General features: G+C 32.2%; 1 long non-coding RNA gene across 1 annotated transcript; it reads left to right on the top strand.

Annotated features, from left to right (window-relative positions):
- Positions 1-2580: 2580 nt before the first annotated feature.
- LOC146904996 (uncharacterized) lies at positions 2581-5595 on the top strand. Its single transcript, XR_015018874.1, has 5 exons — positions 2581-3805; positions 4077-4287; positions 4410-4490; positions 4774-4835; positions 5256-5595. It is a non-coding gene; the product is annotated as an uncharacterized LOC146904996 (long non-coding RNA).
- The last annotated feature ends 13394 nt before the right edge of the window (positions 5596-18989 follow it).

The following is an 18989-nucleotide window of genomic DNA, read 5'->3' on the forward strand; positions in this document are numbered from 1 at the left end:
ATTTTAGAATTTTCAAAAACGGCCAAAATGGGGGTTAAGTTAATTTCCTTGTAAATTTACGAATTTTACTCCTTTTTGACCATTTTTCTTTCACTAAAAAGGGCCTAAACTGGCCGAGCATTATCGAATTGAAGCGTGTAATAGTTCCTAGGAAATCTAACGAGCATATCTACGACTTAAATGGTTGATTTGAGAAATTTCAAAAACGGCCAAAATGGTGGTAAAGTGAATTTCCTTGTTAATTTACGGATTTTACTCGATTTTGATCCTTTTTGTTTCACTAAAAAAGGCATAAAGTGGCCTAGCCTTATCAAATTGAACCATGGAATAGTTCCTAGAAAATATAACAAGCATATCTACGACATCCATGGTTGATTTTATAATTTTCAAAAACGGCCAAAATGGGGGTTAAGTTAAAAGCTTTGTTAATTTACGGATTTTACTCGTTTTTTACCTTTTTCCTTTCACTAAAAAGGGCTTAAAGTGGTCGAGCCTTATCGAATCAAAGAATGTAATAGTTCCTATGAAATGTAACAAGCATATATTCGACTTCCAAGGTTGATTTTAGAATTTTCAAAAACGGCCAAATTGGGGGTTAAGTGAATTTCCTTATTAATTTATGGATTTTACATGTTTTTGACCCTTTTTCTTTCACTAAAAAGGGCATAAAATGGCCTAGCCTTATCGACTCAATGCATATAATAGTTCCTAGGAAATCTAACAAGCATATCTACGACTTTCATGGTTTATTTTAGAATTTTCAAAAATAGCCAAAATGGGGGTTAAGTTAATTTCCTTGTAAATTTACGAATTTTCACTAGTGCAAAATTGACATAAGAATTATGTGTATTATACCTATTTTATTAAAAAAAGGTGTGAAATATAAATAAGGTGGCAGTTTTGTAAATATATTGCAAATTTTGTTTTAGTGAGTACGTTTCAAAACCTAATTTTAAGAATAAATGGGGTCAAATATGAAATAAAAACAAGGTGGCAAACTTGTAAATATTATTTTATACCTGATTTTTAGAAAGAAAAAAAAAAGGTGCGAAATAATAGTATATTAATTGTTATGTTAATGTTTTTATTTCTTTGACAGGATTCGAACCCTTGACCTCCAACTATTCAATATTAAACTAACTTAGCTATTTATACTCCTAAATATTATTGTAAACCTGATTTTAAGAAAAAAAAGGTATAATATCTTTTCTCCATATATTTTTAAAAAAGAAACAAAATAATATTTTCTCCATATAAACAACTTTTCTGTTTCTATGTTTTTAAAAAAGAAACAAAATAATATTTTTTTCTACATATACTTTTCTGCTTCTTCAATATCAATCACTACTTTTGTAACAAAAAAAAAATATCGATCACTACCCCCTTCAGTACTAGATTCTCTCGTTCCACTTCAAACCTTTAGTGGAACTCTGTCATTCATCAATCAAATTCCTCAATCGATCTCTCCTACCCCAAAGGGATCCAGTTCTGAAAAGTCCAGCACCAATAGAGATCAACCTCACCCAAACCTTTCTATTCGTAAACCCTCCCTTTCATCGGTCCATTACTAGTTGGAAAAGGGTCCTCTTTAAATTCGAACCGCCTCTCTTCTTTTTCATCTCTCCTTGTCTTTGGGATTTACTCCAAGGTACTATCTCTTTCCCTTCTGATTATTGCTTTGTTTCAGATGTACTTGTTATTTGGTTCAGAAGCATGAAAATCTGAATATATTTGATTAATTTCATTCATTTATTGATGACCCATTTAATCATAATTGTTAAATTTTTTATTTTTTTTTCATCTGGTTTTAATTTTAAAAATTTCAATGGAATCAATCCACATATATTTGAATTTAAGTTAACAATTAGCATAACTGTACTGCGGCTTCTTGTTCTTATCTGTGCGGTATGCCCTCAGTCCAAGTCTGCCTATTCTTGTGTGCTTGACCTTTTTCTCACGTAACAATTTCAGCTTTCCATTATTGGGCTATTTAAGAATTAGGCATTCTATTCTTCCATTCTCGGCCACACTACAATAAATATAAAATATGTATATTTATGTTAGACTAGATTGCACGGTTCTTCATATTTTCAATTTTATAGGTTAATCATAACTGTTAAATTTTTTATTTTTTTCATCTGATTTTAATTTTTAAAATTTCAATGGAATCAATCCACATATATTTGAATTTAAGTTAACAATTAGAATGCTCCTTGCTCCTTAAATTATTGTTCTAGTTATTGTTTGAAATTTTGTGATGAGGAGGATAAATATTATGTTTGTGGTTTTTGTTTAAATATTTATCTTTTAGCGTTTTTTTTCCTGATGTCAGAGAGGGTACTCGAATTGATAAAAAAGTATTGATAAAAAAGATGGAGTATGAATAATCTATTAGCTACAGGACATACTCTTGTGCTAATGTTATAATTTTTTTCATATTATTTTTTCTGAAGGATTTGAGTGAATGCAAAGTTTAGTAATTTGGATTTGAGATATATCAAGAAGGATTTGAGCAGATTGTCTATGTTATATATGATGTTTGTTAACTAAGATTTTGTTGTATAGAGATAGAAATATGTCTGTCTATTTTATACTGCTTGTTTCATGTTATCAATTTAGGTTGGCCCTTATCAACAATACACTTCTATTCACTGTTAATGTGCACTTCAAGGAATTGAAATATAAGAAAGAAAAATTTAGTACATAGAGATTTTTAATTATGACCATCTGCATAATGAAGTTAGAATTATTATGTATTTTTACCCTTTTAGTTTTATTTAATTATATTGATATGCCATTTTTAACTTTAAGTTAAATATAAACTATAACTTTAAGAAAAAGAACTTTAAGTTATGCATATTATATCTCATCTCTTGAATGATATTGTGTCCATGAAATTACCTCAACTACAAATATTTGGATTGCGAATTCGTTTCGTTTCAGGTTTCTCAAATTACATCATCATTTTCCTTCTGTTTCTTCTATTGATCTTTTCCTTCATTCCTTATGTGAGACAAACTTTTAGCAGTTAGAAAACCATTTAGAATATCTCATTAGTATTCCTATTACATGCTCAATGGTAACACATCAAATGAAAAAGAATGTAGCATGAAAAGCATCATTTACCAATGTAACAAAGTATAGCAATCAATGGATATTTAGGAAGTACTAGTTTTTATATTTATGCTTTCCTCATGGTGAATGTGGATGGTAAGGACTGTGTAGTAATTATTTTTCCAGAGTTTGATTAATTTTGATTTATGATTCCATATTCTAAATCTGGTTAAATAGTAATGCATGTGGATTATCATGTAAATATGATCTCTTTTATAATTTGCTAACCCTATTACATAGGAATAACTATGTGTCTAGGAAATTATACTGTGCAAAGTTTTTTTTGGCTTTCTTGCATGCATGATGACGAGGGACATGTAAGTTCTATTAGTTTTCTTATGCTTATCTGATCCATGTATTTCAGCTACCCATTTACTACATATGCTTCAGTATAAATTGCCTTTAGTGGTAGGTTTAAAGGCAGCTATAACATCATAGGAGAGTGCTTATTTGTTTATGATGTTTTAAATAAACTATGTTAATATTTACTCTCGATGCATTGTTCCAGAAGGAAATGGATCTTTTTATGGATGCCTGTAATCCTTTCTTGTTGTTCTAGAAGGAAGTGTGGCAGAACATGAAGAAAGATCTTACTATCAGTTTATTACTGCCCCTGCAGCTGGCAATAGCACCTATATTTGTTTGGTGTAACCAACAGTCGTACAAACAAATGATCCTACCATAAAAAAAGGTGGAGTGATTCTTTGATGCATGATAACCTAAAAAGTATAGACCTTAAACATTTCTATATATTTGTAACTTAAGTAATTTCATTTGTATATTCAGGAATAATTACAAAATAAAATTCATGATACTCATTATCAAAAATCACCACAAAATTTCTTGTTATGTCTGCTTGTTGTCTTGTAGTGAGTATGAAATGTTTTGCAGCCTTAGTCAATAGTAGTAGGTATGAATAAGGCTGATTTCTTGACAATTATGAGTGCTTTTCGCAATTTCAGGAAGAAACTTAAGCTATGGATCTGAAGCGCATATAAAAGAATTTCTATACCGCTTGGCATTCACACAGTGTCTAAAAATACGTGTTTATATGCATTATCAAAGTTGCATAATATTGAAAGATTATGCCTACAAGTGTTTATGCTTATTATTCCATGTGCATACCTGTCACAACTTTGGTCAAGAAAGGTTGATGTTTTCGTTCAAGCAGAGGTTTAATCTTATTATGTTTAATATTATGTGTTCATTATGATTTTTTGACTTGGTTTAGTATTGCATTACATGGTTTAATATTATATTCATTCTAACTATTTTTAAACACATTGCTTTTGCAGCAAGTTATTTCACTGTTCACTTATGCATCAACTACCTGGCAAGAGATTTTGTATGTAATCAACTGCTTTCACTAGATAATGGTATATCTTTATACTAAGTTATTAGTCTCTTTATTATCCAAATAAATATATACGTTTGTTTGCTATTATGTACATGATAGGAGAATTTATGGTGTTGTAGTATGCTTGAGGAATGACCCAAGACTATGTTGTGTGAATTCCTTTTACTATCCTATTTGCCTTTGTATTCCATATAGAAGGGATGGTGACTTTATTTCTCAGAAAATATCTGATTGTTAAGGGTTGTGTTTTCTTGTGTTTTTGCATGTTCCTTCATGCTTACTAAATTGAAATTTGTTATCAGGCTTTAGATGGGAATCATATGTGGACTCTAGTGATTACAAGAAGATAGGTGTCAAGATTAAGGTACTAGATAACTAGCTTTCTTTGTCTTCTTGTAGATTGCCTCCTTTTTATATTTTTGCTTGACCCAAATAATTTTGATACCTGCACTATATAGAAGTTAATAGCAAAAATTTGAAGTAGATGGAGCCTACATTTTCCTTAGAGGAAAAGTATAAAAAATTTACTTTTTACTTTCTTAGGTTTTGGAGTTAAAAACAAGTATCCTTCTATTACATGAATGATATGAAAGGTTTGGATAATCAGTGATCGTAAATGAGTCTGATTTATTTGAACTCTATATTATAGGATACAATTGTAAAATGTGAGTTTTGTGCCTATACATACGTGATTTAAAATATATTTTGGTTCTGCTATTCTTGTAGTCTAACACATTTTATTCTTATTTGTTATCTAATCATAGAAAGATTGCATTATGTGCAGGTAGCTTGGAATGAGGAACAAGAGGATCATCTAGTTCTAGGAATGTTTCATGTTTTTTTTTTGTTCATTTAGTATAAAATTTTCTTTTACTTTTTATGAAATTTGAGGTAACAAGCAAAAAGTTTTTGCCTATTGTGTCACTGGTTGTGTATATGAGGAGTTTTGCAGTGTGGATTTAGTGTTGTAGGTGCTGTTCTGCTATAGGTTGGTAGTTCAGGAGAGTGTTATGAAGTCAATTTTGATTTATGTTTGTGCTTTGTTTTGTTGTATTTTATTGTAAAATTGTCTTGAACAATTTCTACCATTAATTTGAGATGTTACTATTATTTTTTCGGCCATACATATATTAATCTTCTTTTTTTAACCAAAAAATGTGCATTCATGGTAGTTGAAACTGCCATAATGCACTTTTTTTTTTATAAAAAATATCAACATTTCACACCTGTTTTTTGATAAAAAAATAGGTTTTATATGATTGTTTTCACACTCGTTTACGTGTAAAAGAGGTGTGATATGCACACATATCGCACCTATTTTTTTCTAAAAAATGGGTATGAAAGGTTCTTTTCATACCAGCTAAAAAACAGGTGTCGTATCTCAAACTTACAACACCCGTTGATATAACCCCGGTAAAAAATAGGTCTTAAATCTCTAAAAAACAGGTTTTGTATCCCTGATTTGTACTAGTGTTTACTCCTTTTTGACCATTTTTCTTTCACTAAAAAGGGCCTAAACTGGCCGAGCATTATCGAATTGAAGCGTGTAATAGTTCCTAGGAAATCTAACGAGCATATCTACGACTTAAATGGTTGATTTGAGAAATTTCAAAAACGGCCAAAATGGTGGTAAAGTGAATTTCCTTGTTAATTTACGGATTTTACTCGATTTTGATCCTTTTTGTTTCACTAAAAAAGGCATAAAGTGGCCTAGCCTTATCAAATTGAACCATGGAATAGTTCCTAGAAAATATAACAAGCATATCTACGACATCCATGGTTGATTTTATAATTTTCAAAAACGGCCAAAATGGGGGTTAAGTTAAAAGCTTTGTTAATTTACGGATTTTACTCGTTTTTTACCTTTTTCCTTTCACTAAAAAGGGCTTAAAGTGGTCGAGCCTTATCGAATCAAAGAATGTAATAGTTCCTATGAAATGTAACAAGCATATATTCGACTTCCAAGGTTGATTTTAGAATTTTCAAAAACGGCCAAATTGGGGGTTAAGTGAATTTCCTTATTAATTTATGGATTTTACATGTTTTTGACCCTTTTTCTTTCACTAAAAAGGGCATAAAATGGCCTAGCCTTATCGACTCAATGCATATAATAGTTCCTAGGAAATCTAACAAGCATATCTACGACTTTCATGGTTTATTTTAGAATTTTCAAAAATAGCCAAAATGGGGGTTAAGTTAATTTCCTTGTTAATTTACGGATTTTACTCGTTTTTGACCATTTTTCTTTCACTAAAAAAGGCATAATGTGACATAGCCTTATAGAATAGAAGCATGTAATAGTTCCTAGGAAACATAATATGCATATCTATGACTTCCATGGTTGATTTTAGAATTTTCAAAAACGGCCAAAATGGGGGTTAGGTTAACTTCCTTTTTAATTTACGGATTTTACTCGTTTTTGACCCTTTTTCTTTCACTTAAAAAGGCGTAAAGTGGCCTAGCCTTATCGAATTGAAACATGGAATAGTTCCTAGAAAATATAACAAGCATATCTACGACATCCACGGTTGATTTTATAATTTTCAAAAACGGCCAAAATGGGGGTTAAATTAATAGCTTTGTTAATTTACGGATTTTACTCGTTTTTTACCTTATTCCTTTCACTAAAAAGGGCTTAAAGTGGTCGAGCCTTATCGAATCAAAGAATGTAATAGTTCCTATGAAATGTAACAAGCATATATTCGACTTCCAAGGTTGATTTTAGAATTTTCAAAAACGGCCAAATTGGGGGTTAAGTGAATTTCCTTATTAATTTATGGATTTTACACGTTTTTGACCCTTTTTCTTTCACTAAAAAAGGCATAATGTGGCATAGCCTTATCGAATCGAAGCATGTAATAGTTCATAGGAAACATAATATCCATATCTATGACTTCCATGGTTGATTTTAGAATTTTCAAAAACGGCCAAAATGGAGGTTAAGTTAACTTCCTTGTTAATTTTCGGATTTTACTCGATTTTGATCCTTTTTCTTTCATTAAAACGGGCATAAAGTGGTCTAGCCTTATCGAATCGAACAATGTAATAGTTCCTAGGAAATCTAACAAGCATATCTACTACTTCCATGGTTTATATTTGAATTTTCAAAAACGGCCAAAATGGGGGTTAGGTTAACTTCCTTGTTAATTTACGGATTTTACTCGTTTTTGACCTTTTTTCTTTCACTAAAAAAGGCATAAAGTGGCCTAGCCTTATCGAATCTAAGCATGTAATAGTTCCTATGAAATCTAACAAGCATATCTAGGACTTCCATGGTTTATTTTAGAATTTTCAAAAACGGCCAAAATGGGGGTTAAGTTAATTTCCTTGTTAATTTACGGATTTTACTCGTTTTTGACCATTTTTCTTTCACTAAAAAAGGCATAATGTGGCATAGCCTTATCGAATCGAAGCATGTAATAGTTCCTAGGAAACATAATATCCATATCCATGACTTCCATGGTTGATTTTAGAATTTTTAAAAACGGCCAAAATGGGGGTTAAGTTAACTTCCTTGTTAATTTACGGATTTTACTCGATTTTGATCCTTTTTCTTTCATTAAAACGGGCATAAAGTGGCCTAGCCTTATCGTATTGAACCATGGAATAGTTCCTAGAAAATATAACAAGCATATCTACGACATCCACGGTTGATTTTATAATTTTCAAAAACGGCCAAAATGGGGGTTAAGTTAATATCTTTGTTAATTTACGGATTTTACTCGTTTTTTACCTTTTTCCTTTCACTAAAAAGGGCTTAAAGTGGTCGAGCCTTATCGAATCAAAGAATGTAATAGTTCCTATGAAATGTAACAAGCATATATTCGACTTCTAGGTTGATTTTAGAATTTTCAAAAACGGCCAAATTGGGGGTTAAGTGAATTTCCTTATTAATTTACGGATTTTACACGTTTTTGACCTTTTTCTTTCACTAAAAAAGGCATAATGTGGCATAGCCTTATCGAATCGAAGCATGTAATAGTTCCTAGGAAACATAATATCCATATCTATGACTTCCATGGTTGATTTTAGAATTTTCAAAAACGGCCAAAATGGGGGTTAAGTTAACTTCCTTGTTAATTTTTGGATTTTACTCGATTTTGATCCTTTTTCTTTCATTAAAACGGGCATAAAGTGGCCTAGCCTTATTGAATCGAACAATGTAATAGTTCCTAGGAAATCTAACAAGCATATCTACTACTTCCATGGTTTATATTTGAATTTTCAAAAACGGCCTAAATGGGGGTTAAGTTAACTTCCTTGTTAATTTACGGATTTTACTCATTTTTAACCCTTTTTCTTTCACTAAAAAAGGCATAAAGTGGCCTAGCCTTATCGAATCGAAGCGTGTAATAGTTCCTAGGAAATCTAACGAGCATATCTAGGACTTCCATGGTTGATTTTAGTATTTTCAAAAACGGCCAAAATGGGGGTTAAGTTAATTTCCTTGTAAATTTACGAATTTTACTCCTTTTTGACCATTTTTCTTTCACTAAAAAGGGCCTAAACTGGCCGAGCCTTATCGAATTGAGGCGTGTAATAGTTCCTAGGAAATCTAACGAGCATATCTACGACTTAAATGGTTGATTTGAGAAATTTCAAAAACGGCCAAAATGGTGGTAAAGTGAATTTCCTTGTTAATTTACGGATTTTACTCGATTTTGATCTTTTTTCTTTCACTAAAAAAGGCATAAAGTGGCCTAGCCTTATCGAATTGAACCATGGAATAGTTCCTAGAAAATATAACAAGCATATCTACGACATCCACAGTTGATTTTATAATTTTCAAAAACGGCCAAAATGGGGGTTAAGTTAATATCTTTGTTAATTTAAGGATTTTACTCGTTTTTTACCTTTTTTCTTTCATTACAAAAGGCATAAAGTGGCCTAGCCTTATCGAATCAAAGCATGTAATAGTTCCTATGAAATCTAACGAGCATATCTATTACTCCCATGGTTGATTTTAGAATTTTCAAAAATGGCGAAAATGGGGGTTAGGTTAACTTCCTTGTTAATTTAAGGATTTTACTCGTTTTTGACGCTTTTTCTATCACTAAAAAGGGCATAAACTGGCCTAGCCTTATCGACTAGAAGCATATAATAGTTCCTAGGAAATCTAACAAGCATATCTACGACTTCCATTTTTTATTTTAGAATTTTCAAAAACAGCCAAAATGGGGGTTAAGTTAATTTCCTTGTTAATTTACGGATTTTAGTCGTTTTTGACCTTTTTTCTTTCACTAAAAAATGCATAATGTGGCATAGCCTTATCGAATCGAAGCATGTAATAGTTCCTAGGAAACATAATACGCATATCTATGACTTCCATGGTTGATTTTAGAATTTTCAAAAACGGCCAAAATGGGGGTTAAGTTAACTTCCTTGTTAATTTTTGGATTTTACTCGATTTTCATCCTTTTTCTTTCATTAAAACGGGCATAAAGTGGCCTAGCCTTATCGAATCGAACAATGTAATAGTTCCTAGGAAATCTAACAAGCATGTCTACGACTTCCATGGTTTATATTTGAATTTTCAAAAACGGCCAAAATGGGGGTTAGGTTAACTTCCTTGTTAATTTACGGATTTTACTCGTTTTTGACCCTTTTTCTTTCCCTAAAAAAGGAGTAAAGTGGCCTAGCCTTATCGAATTGAACCATGGAATAGTTCCTAGAAAATATAACAAGCATATCTACGACATCCACGGTTGATTTTATAATTTTCAAAAATGGCCAAAATGGGGGTTAAGTTAATATCTTTGTTAATTTACGGATTTTACTCGTTTTTTTACCTTTTTCCTTTCACTAAAAAGGGCTTAAAGTGGTCGAGCCTTATCGAATCAAAGAATGTAATAGTTCCTATGAAATGTAACAAGCATATATTCGACTTCCAAGGTTGATTTTAGAATTTTCAAAAACGGCCAAAATGGGGGTTAAGTGAATTTCCTTATTAATTTACGGATTTTACACGTTTTTGACCCTTTTTCTTTCCCTAAAAAAGGAAAAATGGGGCATAGCCTTAACGAATCGAAGCATGTAATAGTTCCTAGGAAACATAATATGCATATCTATGACTTCCATGGTTGATTTTAGAATTTTCAAAAATGGCCAAAATGGGGGTTAAGTTAAATTCCTTGTTAATTTACGGATTTTACTCGTTTTTGACCATTTTTCTTTCACTAAAAAAGGCATAATGTGGCATAGCCTTATCGAATCGAAGCATGTAATAGTTCCTAGGAAACATAATATGCATATCTATGACTTCCATGGTTGATTTTAGAATTTTCAAAAACGGCCAAAATGGGGGTTAAGTTAACTTCCTTGTTAATTTTTGGATTTTACTCGATTTTGATCCTTTTTCTTTCACTAAAACGGGCATAAAATGGCCTAGCCTTATCGAATCGAACAATGTAATAGTTCCTAGGAAATCTACCAAGCATATCTACGACTTCCATGGTTTATATTTGAATTCTCAAAAACGGCTAAAATGGGGGTTAAGTTAAATTCCTTGTTAATTTACGGATTTCACTCGTTTTTGACCTTTTTTCTTTCACTAAAAAAGGCATAAAGTGGCCTAGCCTTATCGAATCGAAGCATGTAATAGTTCCTATGAAATCTAACAAGCATATCTATGACTTCCATGGTTTATTTTAGAATTTTCAAAAACAGCCAAAATGGGGGTTAAGTTAATTTCCTTGTTAATTTATGAATTTTACTCGTTTTTGACCTTTTTCTTTCACTAAAAAAGGCATAATGTGGCATAGCCTTATCGAATCGAAGCATGTAATAGTTCCTAGGAAACATAATATCCATATCTATGACTTCCATGGTTGATTTTAGAATTTTCAAAAACGGCCAAAATGGGGGTTAAGTTAACTTCCTTGTTAATTTTCGGATTTTACTCGATTTTGATCCTTTTTCTTTCATTAAAACGGGCATAAAGTGGCCTAGCCTTATCGAATTGAACCATGGAATAGTTCCTAGAAAATATAACAAGCATATCTACTACTTCCAAGGTTTATATTTGAATTCTCAAAAACGGCCAAAATGGGGGTTAAGTTAATTTCCTTGTTAATTTACGGATTTTACTCGTTTTTGACCCTTTTTCTTTCACTAAAAAGGGCATAATGTGGCATAGCCTTATCGAATTGAAGCATGTAATAGTTCCTAGGAAACATAATATGCATATCTATGACTTCCATGGTTGATTTTAGAATTTTCAAAAACGGCCAAAATGGGGGTTAGGTTAACTTCCTTGTTAATTTACGGATTTTACTCGTTTTTAACCCTTTTTCTTTCACTAAAAAAGGCATAAAGTGGCCTAGCCTTATCGAATCGAAGCATGTAATAGTTCCTAGGAAATCTAACGAGCATATCTAGGACTTTCATGGTTGATTTTAGAATTTTCAAAAACGGCCAAAATGGGGGTTAAGTTAATTTCCTTGTAAATTTACGAATTTTACTCCTTTTTGACCATTTTTCTTTCACTAAAAAGGGCCTAAACTGGCCGAGCATTATCGAATTGAAGCGTGTAATAGTTCCTAGGAAATCTAACGAGCATATCTACGACTTAAATGGTTGATTTGAGAAATTTCAAAAACGGCCAAAATGGTGGTAAAGTGAATTTCCTTGTTAATTTACGGATTTTACTCGATTTTGATCCTTTTTGTTTCACTAAAAAAGGCATAAAGTGGCCTAGCCTTATCAAATTGAACCATGGAATAGTTCCTAGAATATATAACAAGCATATCTACGACATCCACGGTTGATTTTATAATTTTCAAAAACGGCCAAAATGGGGGTTAAGTTAATATCTTTGTTAATTTAAGGATTTTACTCGTTTTTTACCTTTTTTCTTTCACTACAAAAGGCATAAAGTGGCCCAGCCTTATCGAATCGAAGCATGTAATAGTTCCTATGAAATCTAACGAGCATATCTATTACTCGCATGGTTGATTTTAGAATTTTCAAAAATGGCGAAAATGGGGGTTAGGTTAACTTCCTTGTTAATTTAAGGATTTTACTCGTTTTTGACCCTTTTTCTATCACTAAAAAGGGCGTAAACTGGCCTAGCCTTATCGACTCGAAGCATATAATAGTTCCTAGGAAATCTAACAAGCATATCTACGACTTCCATGGTTTATTTTAGAATTTTCAAAAACAGCCAAAATGGGGGTTAAGTTAATTTCCTTGTTAATTTACGGATTTTACGCGTTTTTGGCCATTTTTCTTTCACTAAAAAAGGCATAATGTGGCATAGCCTTATCGAATCGAAGCATGTAATAGTTCCTAGGAAACATAATATCCATATCTATGACTTCCATGGTTGATTTTAGAATTTTCAAAAACGGCCAAAATGGGGGTTAAGTTAACTTCCTTGTTAATTTTCGGATTTTACTCGATTTTGATACTTTTTCTTTCATTAAAACGGGCATAAAGTGGCCTAGCCTTATCGAATTGAACCATGGAATAGTTCCTAGAAAATATAACAAGCATATCTACTACTTCCAAGGTTTATATTTGAATTTTCAAAAACGGCCAAAATGGGGGTTAAGTTAATTTCCTTGTTAATTTACGGATTTTACTCGTTTTTGACCCTTTTTCTTTCACTAAAAAGGGCATAATGTGGCATAGCCTTATCGAATTGAAGCATGTAATAGTTCCTAGGAAACATAATATGCATATCTATGACTTCCATGGTTGATTTTAGAATTTTCAAAAACGGCCAAAATGGGGGTTAGGTTAACTTCCTTGTTAATTTACGGATTTTACTCGTTTTTAACCCTTTTTCTTTCACTAAAAAAGGCATAAAGTGGCCTAGCCTTATCGAATCGAAGCATGTAATAGTTCCTAGGAAATCTAACGAGCATATCTAGGACTTTCATGGTTGATTTTAGAATTTTCAAAAACGGCCAAAATGGGGGTTAAGTTAATTTCCTTGTAAATTTACGAATTTTACTCCTTTTTGACCATTTTTCTTTCACTAAAAAGGGCCTAAACTGGCCGAGCATTATCGAATTGAAGCGTGTAATAGTTCCTAGGAAATCTAACGAGCATATCTACGACTTAAATGGTTGATTTGAGAAATTTCAAAAACGGCCAAAATGGTGGTAAAGTGAATTTCCTTGTTAATTTACGGATTTTACTCAATTTTGATCCTTTTTGTTTCACTAAAAAAGGCATAAAGTGGCCTAGCCTTATCAAATTGAACCATGGAATAGTTCCTAGAATATATAACAAGCATATCTACGACATCCACGGTTGATTTTATAATTTTCAAAAACGGCCAAAATGGGGGTTAAGTTAATATCTTTGTTAATTTAAGGATTTTACTCGTTTTTTACCTTTTTTCTTTCACTACAAAAGGCATAAAGTGGCCCAGCCTTATCGAATCGAAGCATGTAATAGTTCCTATGAAATCTAACGAGCATATCTATTACTCGCATGGTTGATTTTAGAATTTTCAAAAATGGCGAAAATGGGGGTTAGGTTAACTTCCTTGTTAATTTAAGGATTTTACTCGTTTTTGACCCTTTTTCTATCACTAAAAAGGGCGTAAACTGGCCTAGCCTTATCGACTCGAAGCATATAATAGTTCCTAGGAAATCTAACAAGCATATCTACGACTTCCATGGTTTATTTTAGAATTTTCAAAAACAGCCAAAATGGGGGTTAAGTTAATTTCCTTGTTAATTTACGGATTTTACGCGTTTTTGGCCATTTTTCTTTCACTAAAAAAGGCATAATGTGGCATAGCCTTATCGAATCGAAGCATGTAATAGTTCCTAGGAAACATAATATCCATATCTATGACTTCCATGGTTGATTTTAGAATTTTCAAAAACGGCCAAAATGGGGGTTAAGTTAACTTCCTTGTTAATTTTCGGATTTTACTCGATTTTGATCCTTTTTCTTTCATTAAAACGGGCATAAAGTGGCCTAGCCTTATCGAATTGAACCATGGAATAGTTCCTAGAAAATATAACAAGCATATCTACTACTTCCAAGGTTTATATTTGAATTTTCAAAAACGGCCAAAATGGGGGTTAAGTTAATTTCCTTGTTAATTTACGGATTTTACTCGTTTTTGACCCTTTTTCTTTCACTAAAAAGGGCATAATGTGGCATAGCCTTATCGAATTGAAGCATGTAATAGTTCCTAGGAAACATAATATGCATATCTATGACTTCCATGGTTGATTTTAGAATTTTCAAAAACGGCCAAAATGGGGGTTAGGTTAACTTCCTTGTTAATTTACGGATTTTACTCGTTTTTAACCCTTTTTCTTTCACTAAAAAAGGCATAAAGTGGCCTAGCCTTATCGAATCGAAGCATGTAATAGTTCCTAGGAAATCTAACGAGCATATCTAGGACTTTCATGGTTGATTTTAGAATTTTCAAAAACGGCCAAAATGGGGGTTAAGTTAATTTCCTTGTAAATTTACGAATTTTACTCCTTTTTGACCATTTTTCTTTCACTAAAAAGGGCCTAAACTGGCCGAGCATTATCGAATTGAAGCGTGTAATAGTTCCTAGGAAATCTAACGAGCATATCTACGACTTAAATGGTTGATTTGAGAAATTTCAAAAACGGCCAAAATGGTGGTAAAGTGAATTTCCTTGTTAATTTACGGATTTTACTCAATTTTGATCCTTTTTGTTTCACTAAAAAAGGCATAAAGTGGCCTAGCCTTATCAAATTGAACCATGGAATAGTTCCTAGAATATATAACAAGCATATCTACGACATCCACGGTTGATTTTATAATTTTCAAAAACGGCCAAAATGGGGGTTAAGTTAATATCTTTGTTAATTTAAGGATTTTACTCGTTTTTTACCTTTTTTCTTTCACTACAAAAGGCATAAAGTGGCCCAGCCTTATCGAATCGAAGCATGTAATAGTTCCTATGAAATCTAACGAGCATATCTATTACTCGCATGGTTGATTTTAGAATTTTCAAAAATGGCGAAAATGGGGGTTAGGTTAACTTCCTTGTTAATTTAAGGATTTTACTCGTTTTTGACCCTTTTTCTATCACTAAAAAGGGCGTAAACTGGCCTAGCCTTATCGACTCGAAGCATATAATAGTTCCTAGGAAATCTAACAAGCATATCTACGACTTCCATGGTTTATTTTAGAATTTTCAAAAACAGCCAAAATGGGGGTTAAGTTAATTTCCTTGTTAATTTACGGATTTTACGCGTTTTTGGCCATTTTTCTTTCACTAAAAAAGGCATAATGTGGCATAGCCTTATCGAATCGAAGCATGTAATAGTTCCTAGGAAACATAATATGCATATCTATGACTTCCATGGTTGATTTTAGAATTTTCAAAAATGGACAAAATGGGGGTTAAGTTAACTTCCTTGTTAATTTTTGGATTTTACTCGATTTTCATCCTTTTTCTTTAATTAAAACGGGCATAAAGTGGCCTAGCCTTATCGAATCGAACAATGTAATAGTTCCTAGGAAATCTAACAAGCATGTCTACGACTTCCATGGTTTATATTTGAATTTTCAAAAACGGCCAAAATGGGGGTTAGGTTAACTTCCTTTTTAATTTACGGATTTTACTCGTTTTTGACCCTTTTTCTTTAACTTAAAAAGGCGTAAAGTGGCCTAGCCTTATCAAATTGAAACATGGAATAGTTCCTAGAAAATATAACAAGCATATCTACGACATCCACGGTTGATTTTATAATTTTCAAAAACGGCCAAAATGGGGGTTAAGTTAATAGCTTTGTTAATTTACGGATTTTACTCGTTTTTTACCTTTTTCCTTTCACTAAAAAGGGCTTAAAGTGGTCGAGCCTTATCGAATCAAAGAATGTAATAGTTCCTATGAAATGTAACAAGCATATCTAGGACTTCCATGGTTTATTTTAGAATTTTCAAAAACGGCCAAAATGGGGGTTAAGTTAATTTCCTTGTTAATTTACGGATTTTACTCGTTTTTGACCATTTTTCTTTCACTAAAAAAGGCATAATGTGGCATAGCCTTATCGAATCGAAGCATGTAATAGTTCCTAGGAAACATAATATCCATATCTATGACTTCCATGGTTGATTTTAGAATTTTTAAAAACGGCCAAAATGGGGGTTAAGTTAACTTCCTTGTTAATTTACGGATTTTACTCGATTTTGATCCTTTTTCTTTCATTAAAACGGGCATAAAGTGGCCTAGCCTTATCGAATTGAACCATGGAATAGTTTCTAGAAAATATAACAAGCATATCTACGACATCCACGGTTGATTTTATAATTTTCAAAAACGGCCAAAATGGGGGTTAAGTTAATATCTTTGTTAATTTACGGATTTTACTCGTTTTTTACCTTTTTCCTTTCACTAAAATGGGCTTAAAGTGGTCGAGCCTTATCGAATCAAAGAATGTAATAGTTCCTATGAAATGTAACAAGCATATATTCGACTTCTAGGTTGATTTTAGAATTTTCAAAAACGGCCAAATTGGGGGTTAAGTGAATTTCCTTATTAATTTACGGATTTTACACGTTTTTGACCTTTTTCTTTCACTAAAAAAGGCATAATGTGGCATAGCCTTATCGAATCGAAGCATGTAATAGTTCCTAGGAAACATAATATCCATATCTATGACTTCCATGGTTGATTTTAGAATTTTCAAAAACGGCCAAAATGGGGGTTAAGTTAACTTCCTTGTTAATTTTTGGATTTTACTCGATTTTGATCCTTTTTCTTTCATTAAAACGGGCATAAAGTGGCCTAGCCTTATCGAATCGAACAATGTAATAGTTCCTAGGAAATCTAACAAGCATATCTACTACTTCCATGGTTTATATTTGAATTTTCAAAAACGGCCTAAATGGGGGTTAAATTAACTTCCTTGTTAATTTACGGATTTTACTCATTTTTAACCCTTTTTCTTTCACTAAAAAAGGCATAAAGTGGCCTAGCCTTATCGAATCGAAGCGTGTAATAGTTCCTAGGAAATCTAACGAGCATATCTAGGACTTCCATGGTTGATTTTAGAATTTTCAAAAACGGCCAAAATGGGGGTTAAGTTAATTTCCTTGTAAATTTACGAATTTTACTCCTTTTTGACCATTTTTCTTTCACTAAAAAGGGCCTAAACTGGCCGAGCCTTATCGAATTGAAGCGTGTAATAGTTCCTAGGAAATCTAACGAGCATATCTACGACTTAAATGGTTGATTTGAGAAATTTCAAAAACGGCCAAAATGGTGGTAAAGTGAATTTCCTTGTTAATTTACGGATTTTACTCGATTTTGATCCTTTTTCTTTCACTAAAAAAGGCATAAAGTGGCCTAGCCTTATCGAATTGAACCATGGAATAGTTCCTAGAAAATATAACAAGCATATCTACGACATCCACAGTTGATTTTATAATTTTCAAAAACGGCCAAAATGGGGGTTAAGTTAATATCTTTGTTAATATAAGGATTTTACTCGTTTTTTTACCTTTTTTCTTTCATTACAAAAGGCATAAAGTGGCCTAGCCTTATCGAATCGAAGCATGTAATAGTTCCTATGAAATCTAACGAGCATATCTATTACTCCCATGGTTGATTTTAGAATTTTCAAAAATGGCGAAAATGGGGGTTAGGTTAACTTCCTTGTTAATTTAAGGATTTTACTCGTTTTTGACCCTTTTTCTATCACTAAAAAGGGCATAAACTGGCCTAGCCTTATCGACTCGAAGCATATAATAGTTCCTAGGAAATCTAACAAGCATATCTACGACTTCCATGGTTTATTTTAGAATTTTCAAAAACAGCCAAAATGGGGGTTAAGTTAATTTCCTTGTTAATTTACGGATTTTAGTCGTTTTTGACCATTTTTCTTTCACTATAAAATGCATAATGTGGCATAGCCTTATCGAATCGAAGCATGTAATAGTTCCTAGGAAACATAATACGCATATCTATGACTTCCATGGTTGATTTTAGAATTTTCAAAAACGGCCAAAATGGGGGTTAAGTTAACTTGTTAATTTTTGGATTTTACTCGATTTTGATCCTTTTTCTTTCATTAAAACGGGCATAAAGTGGCCTAGCCTTATCGAATCGAACAATGTAATAGTTCCTAGGAAATCTAACAAGCATATCTACTACTTCCATGGTTTATATTTGAATTTTCAAAAACAGCCAAAATGGGGGTTAAGTTAATTTCCTTGTTAATTTACGGATTTTACACGTTTTTGACCATTTTTCTTTCACTAAAAAAGGCATAATGTGGCATAGCCTTATCGAATCGAAGCATGTAATAGTTCCTAGGAAACATAATATGCATATCTATGACTTCCATGGTTGATTTTAGAATTTTCAAAAATGGCCAAAATGGGGGTTAAGTTAACTTCCTTGTTAATTTTTGGATTTTACTCGATTTTCATCCTTTTTCTTTCATTAAAACGGGCATAAAGTGGCCAAGCCTTATCGAATCGAACAATGTAATAGTTCCTAGGAAATCCAACAAGCATGTCTACGACTTCCATGGTTTATATTTGAATTTTCAAAAACGGCCAA

Source organism: Medicago sativa, chromosome 7 (genome assembly GCF_051527215.1).
Source record: "Medicago sativa cultivar Bolivia chromosome 7, Bolivia_mono, whole genome shotgun sequence".
NCBI lineage: Eukaryota > Viridiplantae > Streptophyta > Magnoliopsida > Fabales > Fabaceae > Medicago > Medicago sativa.